This window comes from Canis aureus, chromosome 25 (assembly GCF_053574225.1).
Source record: "Canis aureus isolate CA01 chromosome 25, VMU_Caureus_v.1.0, whole genome shotgun sequence".
In the NCBI taxonomy this organism is placed as follows: Eukaryota; Metazoa; Chordata; class Mammalia; order Carnivora; family Canidae; genus Canis; species Canis aureus.
The window spans coordinates 33536687-33552303 of NC_135635.1; the positions used below are offsets into that span (position 1 = coordinate 33536687).

At 40.2% G+C, this 15617-nt stretch overlaps 1 protein-coding gene across 12 annotated transcripts in view; it reads left to right on the plus strand.

The window, feature by feature from the left end:
• GRIN2B (glutamate ionotropic receptor NMDA type subunit 2B) overlaps positions 1-15617 on the plus strand; it is a 543572-nt gene that overhangs the window by 402871 nt on the left and 125084 nt on the right. The gene's annotated exons all lie outside the window — the stretch shown is intronic.

A 15617-nucleotide genomic window follows, 5' to 3' on the forward strand; every position in this document is an offset into this window, starting at 1 on the left:
AGAGAGGCAGAGACACAGGCAGAAGGAGAAGCAGGCTCCATGCACCGGGAGCCCAACGTGGGATTCGATCCGGGTCTCCAGGATTGTGCCCTGGGCCAAAGGCGGGCGCCAAACCGCTGCGCCACCCAGGGATCCCTGGATTTTCTATGGATGTTCTGTCTATAAAATATTTTTAGTGACAACTACTTGTTCATTAATTATAAGAATAGTTCATTTTTAAACTTCGTTATCTACATTGGACAGCCCATTCAGTTTCATGAGCTTTGTTAACAGCTACCTTCCAGGAAGGGGACTAAGAAGGGAGGTTGAATTTTTCTATTGTACTGCTTCTCTTTGCCTTTGTAGTAATCTGCAGTAGTAATAATCTAGAGCAGCCTTCTTTAGAACCTTGCTACCAAGCAATCAGAGATTATCCTTTGACCATCTTTGCCTTACACAGAACTGTGTCACCTTCACAAAAGAGACATTAGTGCTTAGAGTCAAGCAATGCCACCTACACATCTGTGTGTCCCAATTGCACACACAGAGCACCAGAGTTCCCTACCCCACCACTGCCCCCCATAAAGCAGGCCTTTCCTCTTCTTTTCTTTTTTTTTTTTTATTCTGTTTCTGGATATTGTTTTGTAAGTGACTACTTCTCTCTCCCTCTCTAGGATCCCTTTCTTCAAAATTCGAAGTAATTTATAGGGCATGGTAGTATTTTTTTTCTTTTGATATTTTGAAGTCATTATTCTATTCTGGGACCAAATTGCATGTTTATACCTTGATTTACTGTTCATTCAGCAGATTTTTAATCCATGCCCACAATGTGCTGAATGCTGTCCCCCAAGAAAAGAGTGTGAAGAAGATGAGAAGATTGACATTAGGTGGGAAAAGCAGGAAACAGTGAAGGAAATGGGAGGCATTGAAAGAGAAGCTAGAAAAGAGGAGTGTGGACTCCACCCAGGACAGGAAGCAGGGGAGACGATGGGAAGGAGTCCGAAGCAAGTCAAAATTCTAGTGTGTGCCACCTCTTCTAAAGACGATTCTCTAAAGTGATAGACACCTGGCTGACAGACGATAAACTATTAGTAATAGCTAATACTTCTATAATACATCAGTATTTGTAGGCCAGGCACTGTCCTAAGCAGATGACTTATTAACTCATATTAATCCTCACATCATCCCTATGGAATCAGTATTTAAGATGAAAAGAAAAAAATCATGAGGTCTAGAGAGGTTTAGTGGCTTTTTGAGGGTCACACAGCTAGTGGATGAAGGCCCCAGGCCTCGGACTCCAGAAGCTATACTGAATAGTATGTACCACTGAAGGTAGCAGAGGAAAAGATATGGTTCCGTTTACATTCTGTTGGGGGTATGGTATGGATTAAGGGACACTAAAGTCTAAGTGTTCTTTTTTGGTTTTTTTGTTTTGTTTTGTTTTTTGTTTGTTTGTTTGTTGTTTTTTTAACGTCTAAGTGTTCTAATGCCTATTTCCCTCCCCCATCAATTCTTGCTGCTCTAAAATTCAAGCCTCTTGCTCAGTGTTTGCCAAAGGTGTCCAACATTTATGCTTTAGTCTTAGATGTGGCTTGAGTATCCTTACTACTGGTCGGGCAGGGTGGTTCTATTCTGCACAGAGCCGGGTTAGGAGAATAAGTCTGAGAAAAGACATGATACTCTGGCCCACAGGTGTGCAGGTACACAGAGACATGAAAGTTGTGTGGATTTGTGGCTTTTCAATACTGTGAATGTCTTGTGCTCAATGTGTGTGTGTGTGTGTGTGTGTGTGTTTTAAGATTTTATTTATTTACTCATGAGAGACACAGAGAGGCAGAGACAGGCAGAGGGAGAAGCAGGCTTCCTGCAGTGAGCCCAATGTGGGACTCCATCCCAGGACCCTGGAATCATGCCCTGAGCCGAAGGCAGACACCCAACCACTGAACCACTCAGGTGTCCCTAATTTTTGGTTTTTAAAGATTTTTCGATGGTTTTTCTTGTTTGAATGGTGACTCCCTCAAGATGATATGCAGCTAACACCTCACTAATTTCTAGCCTCCAGGTTTCTCGAAAGCATAGTTTGACTATGCAAGTAAAACAACTGACCCAACATAGGTAATTACTGATTTTTGGGGTTCTATTCAGAAGGAGAAAGCCGTGGAAGCTTGGCATTTTCAGTTTTGTTTCTTTAGTTGAAATGTTGTTCCTTGTTGTCCCTACCCTCTCTGACAGCTGGAAGCCTCTGTTTCTCTTTTTTGTAGACCTTCAGGGTTGGGGCAGGGTGGGGGAGAGGAGTAGCTGGAACTTGGGGCAGAAGGTCATCCTTAACCTAAGAGCTATTCTTAAGCCTCAGACTGCACTTTGTGGACCGGGAGGCCAATCCAGCTTTACTGCATTGTCAATGTCATTGTAATGGGTGAACAGGGATGCCTGGACCTTGGTTATCTGGCCAAGACCAGCCCAGAAGTGCAAAACACACCAGCAGAATGGCTGTAACTAGACTCAAGTGGCTTTTGACAAAAATCATATATTCAGTTTAGTGTCCAGCTTAACATGTAGTTACACAGAGTGTAACCATAGATGAACCATAGGCCTATACTGAATAAGAGAGGAAAGATGAACAATCAATGTGATCAATTAATGATTACAGACAAAGTATGCCTACTGAAAGTGGATGGTGACATACTTATTTGAGATAGTGGAATATTATTCAGCCTTAAAAAAGAAGGAAATTCTGCAATATTTGACAATTTGAATGAACCTTGAGGATATATGCTAAGTGAAATGAACCAGTCACAGAAAGACAAACATTGCATGATTCCTTTTGTATGGGGTATATAAAATGGTCAAATTCATAGAATCATAAAGTGGAATGGGGGTGGAAAAGGGGGAAATGGGAGTTGCTAATCAATGGGTTTAAAATTTCCATTATGCTGGATAAATAAGCCCCAGATAACTCCTGTGCAACCTTCTACCTGTAGTCAATAGCACTATATTGTGCATGTAAAAAAAATCATTAAAAGGGTAGTGTTCTTACCACAGTAAAAAAAAAAATTTAGAAGTTAAAAAATAAAATTAAAACAAATTTGAGACAAACTTTTTTCACATGGTTCATATAAAGTCACAGTGTTCTTGAGTTCCCACTGTATATACTTGATGAACAGAATGGAACTTGTCTATTGGGTTAACACTGTACTATGTGCTTCTATTATAATTGTTCTTCCTTATGCCACTGTGACTTCTTAGCAGTTAATATAACTGATGAACCTACTACCTTTAGGACCTGTCTTTGGTAGTTGACACTGGTGACCCCTCTTCCCTTCTTACAACTTCCTCTCTGGTTTGTCTCCTTCCCTCACTGGCTTCTGTCCCTTTTATCCTGATTCTTACCTTGCCTACCCTTGTTTATTGGTGTAGCCCAGGGCTCCATTTTTGATCCTCTCATCTTCTCACAGACCTATCCTCATGGACGTCATGGACAACCCATACCTAAAAGTGATGACCTCTAAATCCATACCCCCAGATTTTTCTCCTGAGCCCTCAGCCACATTCTTAAAAAAATATCCCTCCCACAGAGACCCCAGGTCCACCAAACTCAAAACTAAGTTTCCTATCTTGTTTCTCTCTTTCCAGTGTGGCTCTCTTCTTGTATTTCTTGTATTAACCTTGGTGCCACAATCTACCCAATTATCCAAGGTAGAAACCTGGGAGTCATTCTTGGTGATTCCTCTTTTTCATATTTCTGTCCCATATCTACCTGCTACTCTTTATTTCTTCTCTTATTGCCTTTGTTGTTTATTGCATGAATCACTGCAATTGCCTCTTTCCCTGACTCTGATCTAGTCCTAATGTATCCGTCAGTGTCGGAAGGACCCTCCGAAAACATAAAATTATTCATGTCGGTTCCCTGACTAAAATTCAGCAATAGCTCTCCAGTGACATCAAGATGAAAACTCAAAAGCCACACTAGGAAGCTTTAACTTTCATTTTCTGTCTCCAGATTCCTACAGGCCTCTTTTTTCTCATTTTTTTGTGATTCCTCAACTTAAACCCAAGGCTCTATCCATAAGAAACTGATTACGGTTCTTTAAATCTGCCATACTCTTATCTTCCTGCACTTCCACATGCTTTTCCCCTTAACTGAGAAAGGTAGACTTTTCTTCTTCCACCTCAGACCTTTTCCACTTGGCTAATTCTTTATAACTCTTCAAGGCTCAGTTCACAGTCATTGCCTCCCTTGGTGAGCTTTTCCTATCCTCGCTGCAGGCTGGATTAGAAAACCGAACTTGTGCGTTCTTAAACTAACCAACATATACCTTCATCCATACACTTACCATACTGTATTGTACTTGTTAATTTTTAAATATCTCTTCTCTCCAGACTGCAAATTTCTCAAGAGCAGAAATGGAGTCTTTAATCTCTATATCCTTAGTGCATAATGCAGCCTGGAACATGAGCAAAGTCTTAATAAATGTTAAATTAAAGAATAATAAAATCCTAAGTGATCTCATTTAATCTCACAACTTCACACCAGCTAAATATTATCCGAGTCTTATAGATGAGGAAACCAAAATCTGTGGAAAGTAGGTCACTTTTCTTAGGAGCACACAAATACTGAGTCACAGAGCAATGTGAGTCTGTCCAGACTTTGTAGATATTTTGCATAGGCCAATGGACTGGTTTCTATCTCCTAGCACCCTGAAGCAATTTTCAACGCACAATGTTTCTAGCTTGGTTAAGAGATGGTGAGGGAAGAGGTCATACTAAGGATCTAATGTCAGAGTTAGGCCGAGTGAGAAAAATCATCAATAGATCCTGAAGCCTAGTGAAACAGACAAATTTTATGCTGGCCTCTAGTTGAGTCTCAGAATTTCTAGTAATGCCAGTAAAATCAACACCAGCCTATACCAATCAGCTGATATACACTGAGCTACCATTATATGCTTGGCTTTTAGTGGAAAGATCTGGGAGATAAAAGAGCAGAGTATAAGAGGCCATGTTAAGCCTGTTACATTAAATGACATTTCCTGCATTCATTTATTCACTTAAAAATATTTATTGAGCACCTGCTGTGCACCAGGCACTTATCTAGTGCTCCAGTGCTAAGATAAAGTAACAAAAAAGACAAATATCTCTGCTTTTATGGAGTATTCATTCTAACTGGAGAAACAGAACACGTTGGAACTAAGTAAATTATACAGTATGTCTGATAGAGATAAGTGCTGAAGAAATAAAGCAAGGAAGGAAGTATGAAATATAGCAGGGAGGGTGTTAAAATTTTAGGTAAGTAGCCGAAGAACTCATTGCAAAAGGGGACTGAAGGTACAGCTCAGTGGCTCAGTGGTTGAGCATCTGCCTTTGGCTCAGGTGGTGATCCCAGGTTTTGGGATGGAGTCTACATTGGGCTCCCCACAGGGAGCCTGCTTCTCCCTCTGCCTCTCTCTGTATCTCTCATGAGTAAATAAATAAATAGAATCTTTAAAGAAGTGGGGGGAGGGGAGGAACTGAAGTATACCTGAGGAATGGAGGGGATCTATTGGGAGTTACTGAACTGAATTAAATGGTACTTTTTTCCTGTTTACCAGTTGATGGTAATGGGATACATTTTCTTGTTCAGAACACCAGAGGAAACATCTGATCTCCAAACCTTAAGATTGCATTGAAAATACAAGTCAACATACATGGAAAGGGAATTTTCCATCATCTTAGTAAGAGTGAACACATTAAGATCTGTTGAATTTTAAGTGAGAGAGAGAGAAAGAGAAAGTCCCTCGTGTGGGGTCAAGGGAGACTTCTTGTGATCTGACTGGTGTCCTAAAGGAAGAAGGGGTTTACAGGCAAGATAACACGAAAGAAGCAGCAGCAGCACAGGGACAGCATAAGGAGAAGACAACTAGAATTATAGAATAGAAGGGATGCTTCCACACAAAACAGTAGAAGGAGTGAGAGCACGAGGTTAGCCTGGGATTACTGAGAGATGAAGAATACTAATGGCTAGACCCTGGAGGGCCTTGACTGCCAGGCTAAAGTGATTTCTTTCCATTTCTACTTTGTTCATAAAGAGAGTCCTTGCGTTAATATTTAATTGAGAAAACCAAAAGAGTGTAGAACATCTCTCGCAGAGTGTGGCATGTGATGGTGGGTGCTCAGTGAAGACTTCATTGATATGAATTGCTGGTTATCTGAGAAGGGGCACTGTAAATATATATAATTTTTGAGTGCTTAATAATGTAGTTCACATCCACATAGAAATATAAAATTGTTAGAGCTAAAAGGGTACTTAAAATATGCATCTCCAGCCCCTCATTTTACATATGAGAAAACAGAGGGCTAGAGGTCTGAATGATTAGTTCAGTTTAGTTGATAGGGAAGATGGGGTTCTTAAGGATTCTTTTTTTATCATCTCTTCTGGGAACTTCCCCTGCAAAACAGACCGTTCTATCTCTCCCCCATACAGACAGTATGCTCTCTTGATCTAAATCGTATTCTTCAAATGGATATTCCATGGAACCCTAGCCTCATGTGATGCACCATGAAAAAACTGGTTCCCATTAAGTTAATTTGGGAGAGGCTGTCCATTCTATATCATCATCTTGAAAAATTAAAATGCACATGGGAAAAATATAGGAAAAATTCCTATAATAAAGAAAATAGTTTAATTTTGCTGTAGCATTTCTCCAAATATATTTTACCAAGACTTTTTTTCACTAAGTACCTATAATCCTGTGGCACTCTCCTAGGAACCATGAGCAATCAGTCCTCAGCACCAGCTGGCCTCTTGCTAAAAGAGCCTCTACAGTGAAAGAGGAAGGTAGATAAATCCCAGAAGAGGAAACCCTTAACATAATCAAGGAAAATTAGGCAATTGAGGAAAAGCCCATGCTCCTCCTTGTGTTTTCTGTCTTCTCTGCCTATCTTCCTGCCTTCATTTCTTTCTTCAAAAAATAACTTTTGGGCAGCTCCAGTGGCACAGCGGTTTAGCGCCGCCTGCAGCCCAGGGCGTGATCCTGGAGACCCTGGATCAAGTCCCACGTCGGGCTCTCTGCATGGAGCCTGCTTCTCCCTCTGCCTGTGTCTCTGCCTCTCTCTCTCTCTCTCTCTCTGTGTGTGTGTGTGTCTCTATGAATAAATAAATAAAAAGAAAAAAAATAACTTTGAGTGTCCACTACCCGCAAACTATAATGCTACAAGCTATGCATATACTATCTTGCTTGCTTCTAATAACCTTCTGGCAAAGTTAGTAATCGCCTCTCCAAATGAGGGAACTAAGCTAAAAGATAGTAGGTAATATAGCCCATCATCATACAATTTAAATTAGTGGGAGAGCCCAGATTCAAACGAGTGTTTAATTAAAGCTAGTATTTTTGTCTATTGTGCTGTTCTTCCCTGGGCATTTCTTCTCATCCCTCTCTTTTTTTCTCTCCCATCTGATGTCAACCACACAATGCATAAATGTTAAAACCAATATCCTGACAAGTTAAAGGAAATACTGGACTCTCAAAGAGATTCAACAGTAAGGCTTCTATATCTGTTATGCCTCTTAGGTATTTAATTTAGCATGTAATTTAGTTGTCCTTAACTAGATCACAAGATCCTCCAGGGCAGGGATTTGTTACACATATTTTAAAGTCCTCATTCGACACTGCCTATGCATGGCTTTTACTTGGAGGGTGAAAAAAATCCACAAGTATTCATTGATGTCACACCCCTTTTCAACTAGACTCTTCCTATTATCATAGGAGGTAACTTCAATAAGTTCTTTTATCAAAGGAGAAGTTGTTTTCTTTGTGACAGTGGGAGGGACTTTGAAAATTCTAGAAATTCTTATTGCAAATGACAATGTGTCCCCTTAGACCTTTCACACCTGCCACCTGGTCTTCCATGACTTAATGTCATCTAATTGACTGCATTAAATCTGGGGCGGGCTATGCCTTTCACTATTGCTTGCTCTAAAGATGGCAAATTCTAAGTGTCTAGAAGGTTGTTTAGTTATTGATGTGCATGCTTCTGTGTCTTACTAGATTATAGGTTCTGGGAGAATGAGGACTATATCTGTCTCACCCCTGCTTTCTTCATAGCACTCAGCCCTGAGTCTAGCATGACATAGGATCTCAACTGTTTGCTGAGCTCTTTCTGAAGCTGTGCTTTAGAAATTGAGCCTTGTGATGAACTAGATAGAGCTAAGGTTTATCCTGCTCCCTATATGCTCCCATGTAATTTGGCATGTCAAAATTTTGATACACCTATTTTATTACTGTTCCAGTAATTTAACCGAGGCACATATAAAGTACAGTCCAACTCTGCCCAACAGCAGACAGGCCCAGCCAAGCCTAACCAATGAAATTTCAGCCTTTGTAATGTACATCAAACAAATAGCCCCTAAGATGTCTGAACCAATGCTCCTTGACTTGTCAAGTTCAGTCAGCCTACTGCTAGCTTTCTTTCATCGAACCCAAACCAATTGTATTGAAGCAAAACTGCAGGTTTCATTGTTACCCAGCATTAACCCGAAGTATGGAACCTTATTCATCAGCTCTAGGCTCCTGCCTCTGGACTATTCCTGGTGGGAGGCTCATTATTATAACCCTCAGAGCTTTTTCCTAGTTGGAACAGTTCTTTTTTTTGGAAGATATTAGTTTAATTCCCCCCTTTGAATGGATGAGAACCTCTCTCCAATGCTAGTAAGGTAGCTTCTTCCATCCTGCTCTACCTTTTTTGTGTCCTTTCTCTCAGGAGTGAAGTGTGGGAAGCATTCCTAAACATGATGGCCAGGGAGGGGGGCATGGGGAAAGAAACAAACTATTTCAATTCTTTATTTGTAACTTCAAGATCATCTATATTATTGGTTCATAACTGCCAGAAGTCATATTATAACTCTATATGTATTAATATCCCATCAGTAATGCCACTTAATGAAAAGAAAAGCATAGAAAGGCAACATGATGTATTGAGAAGCTTTTGACCTCTGAGCTTTAGGGAGATCTAAGTTTAAATATGAGTTCTGTTGGTTACTGGTTATGTAACCTTGAACAAAGTTCCTGAAGTTCTTAAAAGCTCACACAGCTAAGTTCTCTAAAACTTGATTCCTGTTGTATGAAATAGAGATAGCAATTGTATTGGTTTTCTGTTGCTGTGTAACAAATTCCCACAAACCCACTGGCTTTAACAGCGCACTTATTATCCCAGTTTCTGGGAGTCAGGAGGCCAGGTATATCTTATAGCACTGCAAAGGCTTGGCCATGCTGTGTTCTCATCCAGAGGCTCGAGTGAAGATGGCCCCACTTCCAAACGTATTCTGCTTTGTTGGCAGAGTTCACTTGTTCGTGGCTCTTCGACTGAAGGTCTTACTGAATATTGGCTAGAGGCTATATTCAGGTTTTAGAGGCCACATGGAGCTCCTGTCCATGTGGCCCTCTCCATAGGCAGTTGACAACATGACGGTTTCTTCAAGGCTGGTGGGAGAACTTCTCCCTGTAGCTTGACTTTTAAAATTTATGATTGTTTTCCAGACTTAGAGCCAGATATATTTAGAAAATAGCTTTATATTGTTCTTAAAGAGAATTATTTACATAGCCCCAGTGTAAGAAAATTTACTTTTGTCTTCAAGAGCTGAGTTGATAGTCATTCATCATTGAAAAACAGATGCTCTTACACAGTGCAGTGAGGCATTTTAGTTGATTGCTGATATAATTGATATAACTGTGGCCAGGAGACCATGACATATAGAAAAGGTATAGAACTCGGTGCCCAGAAACCCAAGTTTAAGCCTTAAGTCTGCAACCCCACAAGCAAACCCTGTGACTCCTCACAGTGACTAAACTCAGTCTCCTTATTTTTCAAGTGAGAATTCTGAAATAGAGCATTGGTTGTTAGAATATTGGCTATCACAAGGAAATAAGCATCAGGGCATCTCACGCATAGCTAGCATTCAAGTATTTGAGACTACGTGGAGAAGGAATACATAAGCAAATAAATATGCATTTTAGAAAATTCTAGACTATTGCAGAGTTAGTCTATCCCTTCTTCAATGTGTTCAAAGTTATAATATTATATATAAATGTGATGGGAAAAGCTTACAGCAAAGAATGTGTATAGTAATAAGCCACTGGGAATAATTAGGCTCTTAATCAAGAGAGAGTCCCGGCCTCTCAGATCTGGAGGGCACATTTGCAGTCATCTGATTGGAGCCCCTTATTTACTGATGAGGATGAGGTTTAGGCTGAGAGGTTAGGTGGTTCACCTGAGATCATATACTGAATGGCAGAGATGGAACAAAAAGCCAGAGCTCTCCCATAGGAGGACAGAGTGTGCACATGAGTGATTCCCAGGGAAGAATGGTGAAAATAGGTAGTGACTTTTATATTCAAAACAATGAGATTTTTGAAAAGAAAGAAAGTAATGTTTTGAGCAATGACTTTGGTTATTTAATTTCACTTGTATGGAGCTACAACCTTGAATTGCCAAAAATGTCACAAATTCTACCTGAATGATCCCTGATTTTGAAGAGAGAGGCTTCTGTTTTCTAAACTGAGCTTATTAAAGCCCATGCACATACATTTCTTTTGACAAGTAAACACATAAATGTGGTGTCGTACAGGGCTCAGCTCTGGATCCACTTCTAGTTAAGATTGTCATCAGTGACTTGGATGCTGCAACGGCACACTCATTAAGTTCACAGATGAGACTGAATTTAAAGTGGAGGCTAAAGCCTTGGGGGATGCGATTAGAATTGGAAATGACCTCAACAAATTGGACAAGTAATCAGAAACTAACAGGATGAAGCTCAGTAAAGACAAGGGCAAAAGGAAGTCGGGAATTCAAAATAAAGGCAGAAAAGGCCTGAGACATGGAAATGGCAGGTCAGACTGAGAACTACCAAAAGATATGTGAGTTATGTAGCAGGGTGTGGGGGGTACCATGTACCACAATGCAAGGCAAGTGTTTGTGTTTGGGGTCCTACATTTTACGGAAAGGAGAGCTATGATTCTGAAGTTTTTATGGAAGGTTTACTTCCTAAATGCTTCTCCTTACGATAGAATTATGTCCATTGAAAAGTAACCTGGCATAAGAACTGGTGGTTAATATTGCTCACAGATTTTAAAAACTTCCAATTAAGAAAACAACTTTTTCAACTTCTGTCTCTCAGGGTAAGGGATGAGTATTGGTCATTATTTGTTCAATCTACTGATTGGGAAAAATCTTTCTCAGTCATACATTTTGTTCCTGGAGGTATGGACAACCTGGCCATTCCTTGGCCCTGAGCTCCTTATTCTTGATGATAGTCCAGGAGTGTTTAATATTGTTACTCTCATTCTTTAAAAGCAGCATGTCATTGAGATGCTTGAACATTTTGTCTATGTGCAACATTTTGTAGTGTCTAATTATTTCCACTTGGAAGTGGACTCAGACCAGAGGAACATAGACCATGAGGAAAATTCAGCCAAAGAGAAATGGTCACATAGTAAAGCGGAATGAGCTGGATGCTGAGCCATAACTAGGGGCAATAGCTATGAGGAGCAACAGAGAGAAGGTGGGATTGTGGGAGAGGAGGTAGTATTAACAGCAGTGGGACAGAAGACAGGACAGAAATAGGGGTTTTGCCCATGATTTTCAAATGTCCTGCTTGGCATTCAAAGGCCTGAACTGAATATACACATGATATATAACTTATTATCCAGACCTATGCATACACAGAGTTGATATCTACATGTTACAGATAGGAAGATTGAGGGAAGGGGTGGGATGGTTACTCGTCCAAGGGCATGCTAAGTGGAAGAAGTAGCATCTGAATCAGGTTAGTGTGACTCTCACATCTGTTGTTTTTGTTTTTTGTTTTTCATTTTAACTAAATTGACTCTAAAAATAGAGGAAGAGCAAGTGAAGAATAAGAGATGAAGAATGTGAAGGAAAAGAACATGGGAAATTCAAGAAGTGAAAGGGAGAGTGAAAAATAAAGAGAAGGAACAGAGAAAGGAGAAGAGAGGGGGGAAAAAAGAAGGAGCAGAGATAGGGAGAAATAGATAAGAGACAGGAAGTGAACCTCTGCAGGAAAGTAAAGTGTGAAACCTCAGCAGAGGACACTGTCCTTCCGATAAGAGCGTTCTGGATGTCATTGGAGACATCTTGCTTCCAAGACACACTGTGCTTTTCCAGTCTTCCTGGAGTACTGGGTCCTGTTGAAAACTGCAGAATTTATAGGAGTTCAGAGAGGACCTGGTGAGTCTATTGGAAAATATGAGAATGACTAAAAGGGCAATAAATGGAACACGTGTGGGAACTTTAAAGGAGATGGGACATTGAATGTTGATAAGTGACCCATTAACAGTCTTCAGGTATGAAAAAGCTATTAACACTGTAACTGCTAAAAACTGCAGAATTTATCTGGTATTAGAGCAGACCTTAGTGTCTGTGAACACTGTGATAGCTTTTACTGCTTTTGCCACTACAGAATCTTTTTATTTTTATGATCTGTCCAAGGTGTTGTCTGGCACTAGGGTCTGCTACTGACTGGTTGCCACAAATGTATGAATCAAGTAACACTGTTCCTGAAATTTTACTGGGGCCTTTTAGTAGGACAGGCATGCTCAGAACCAGACTGCCTTTCTCTGGAATGAATATGGCTTTGTGGGAGACAACTAGGTTTAAATCTTGGTCCAAAAACATATTGGCTTGATGACTTTGGGTAAGTTACTCAATTTTCCTGAATATCCGTTCTCTTCTCAATAAAATGGGGAAAATATAACTTAACCTCACTATATATATATATATATATATATATATATATATATAGCCAATATATCACTGTATATATATATATAGACCTTCCTCATGGCTTAGGTGATGGGAGGTATTCTATAAATGTTATCTTTCATTTCCTTTCCCCTTCCATAGGGTACAGCAAAGATATAAAAGGCCTCATCTTCGTCTTGGGCTGTTCTATGTAGAGGAGCCAGAAATAGGTTAAGAGGGGTTATATTCTATGTCTAGAAAATTCAGATCCATTCCATTTTCATAAATAGGGGCAGGATGGGGCTTGCTGTACTGAAGTCACCATGAGTACACATTCTCTGGGTAATATTACTTACTAGAAGCTCCCATCACACCCATTTCCAAGTGGTTCTTCATTGCTAAAGACTCACATCTGTGCTCTGATTCTTGCATTTTTAAGACTGAGCCATTTTGAAATGCGAGCTCAAGTGCCCTCCCGTAAGTGGAGATAGACTCCTACACCTCTGGAGGTATGTTTAACTTGCAAGTTAAAAAGACTCTTGTGCTTTTGATGGAGGCTGGAGGCAGGCTGAAAACCACAAACCCCAGATCTGACTCTGTTTAGAAAACATGGCATTTCCTAGACATTGTTTTATTTTTATTTTGTTTTATTTATTTATGAGAGAGAGAGAGAGAGAGAGAGAGGCAGAGGGAGAAGCAGTTTCCATGCAGGGAACCTGACGTGGGACTCGATCCCGGGTCTCCAGGATCACGCCCTGGGCTGAAGGCCGTGCTAAACCTCTGAGCCACCCAGGCTGCCCGACATTGCTTCCTATGATCAATGGTCAGTGCCCTATGATTGCCTCTGCCAATACCCTCCTTCTGCCTGTGAATGCATGTTGGTCAACATTCATTCAGCATGTACTTATGCATGCATATGGACACATCTTGGTTTACTCCTTGCAAAAAACAAAACAAAACAAAACAAAAAAACAAGTTCAAAGTCCTTTAAATCTATTATTGCCATTTCCAGGAATTGTGGGACACTTGGGCTAGTCCCTTAAGAGACTTTTTAAATTACCTTATATACCACAGTGCAGAAAACAGGGTCAGGGAAGGTGTCCTTGTCTGGGAAGTTGTGTCTTGTGTACTTAAAGTCATCGCAGATGGACCCCTTGCTTAGTTTCTTTGAACAGGTCTTGTTTGTCTGTTTTCTCTTACATCGGCTTTGGCTCAGGTCAAGGAGTGCATAACTTTCACCATCTGGGACAGCAGAAAGACGACAGCAGGTCTTTCTGAAGAGTAGAAACCTTTCTTTCCACTTCAGTGGGAAATCTAATCTCATGTCTTTTAAATCCCCTTTGCCAGTCAGACTTGCACACTTATTTACAGCTCGGTGACATCGTTTTGGCCTAGACTCTTAACAAAGCTCTGAGTTAGTAAAACAATGTACTGATGCAGAATGGATTTTGCTTATTTGGCACATAAAGTAGTAGGTAAAGGGAAAAGAGTGATGAAATGTTTGGTAGACTATTTGAGCAGGCTTCTCCATATATATAGCTTCCTATATATATATATATTCAAGATATATATATATATATATATATATATATATATATATATATTCAAGATATATATATATATATATTCAAGATATATATATATATATATATATATAATCTTCTGTGTATGTGTTAAGGGCTTAATATCTTGAACAGGGAAGAAAACTAGTCAACCTTTTCATCAGGGTCCTATTTACACATAGGTTATGAAGGATAATGATTTGTTAGCTTAGGTGAGGCCCCGTGTCGTGATTATTGTTCTCATTTTGAGAAAATGCTGACTAAGCCCTGGACTATTTCTTGCAGCAAATGCGAAATGTATGGAAATTCTGACATTTCCTACTCTCTGGTGGTTGCCAAAACTTTACCGAAGACAGAATATCTCATTTAAGGGTTGCCTGGGTGGCTCAGTGGTTGAGTGTCTGCCTTTGGCTCGGATTCTGATCCCAGGGTTCTGGGATTGACTTCCGCATCAGGCTCCCCACAGGGACCCTGCTTCTCCCTCTGCCTATGTCTCTGCCTCTCTGTATCTCTCATGAATAAATAAATAAAATATTTAAAAAAAGAACATCTCACTTAAGAAGACCAATTGATGTTTTTCAAAGGGAAATGTACATTAAGTACACAGGTAATTTTCTCATTGTTCTCTTCTGTACTTTTATTGTTTAACCTGCTTGATGTGGGCCATGAGTGTAATGACTAAAAATATACAAAGAGGACCAGCGAGCATGATAGTGAATGGAAATTCTTCTCCAGATTCAACATAAACCTCACTTGTTTGGGAAGTCTTGCCTGCCCCTCGAGTCTAAGTTAGCTCCTCCTCTTGTACATGACTCTACCACCCTACCTACCTTTTTTTGTTAGCTGCCAGAATATAATCATGTCTTCTCCAGTCTCTATGTTTTCTGGGTGAGGACAAGATTATACTAGCCAGTCCCTTGGTCTGCAAAGTCTTCTGCATGTGGATGTCCCCAAAATTTATCTCCAGTCTGGAACTCTCACCTAGACTCAGATGCTTGTGTTAACCTTACTGATACTCCTCCTGGGCTTTCTGATGGGCAACTCAAACTCCCCATCTCAAACTCCTGAGTTTCTCCACATGTCTACTTCCCACACTCCATATTCACTTTAGCCAGCATTTACTGAGAACTTCCTATACTCCAGACCTTGTTCTAAGTGTTTTACAGGCATTAACTTATTTCATCTAGGAGGTAAGTATTATTAATATCCCCATCTTATAGAAGATGAAACTGAGATACAGAGACAGATGCAGAGAAAACTTGCCTGAGGTCCTAGAGCTCATAGGTAGGAGATCTGAGCATCAGTCTCCAGCCATGTGGTATCCATGTCCATCCTTGCCTCAGCCTA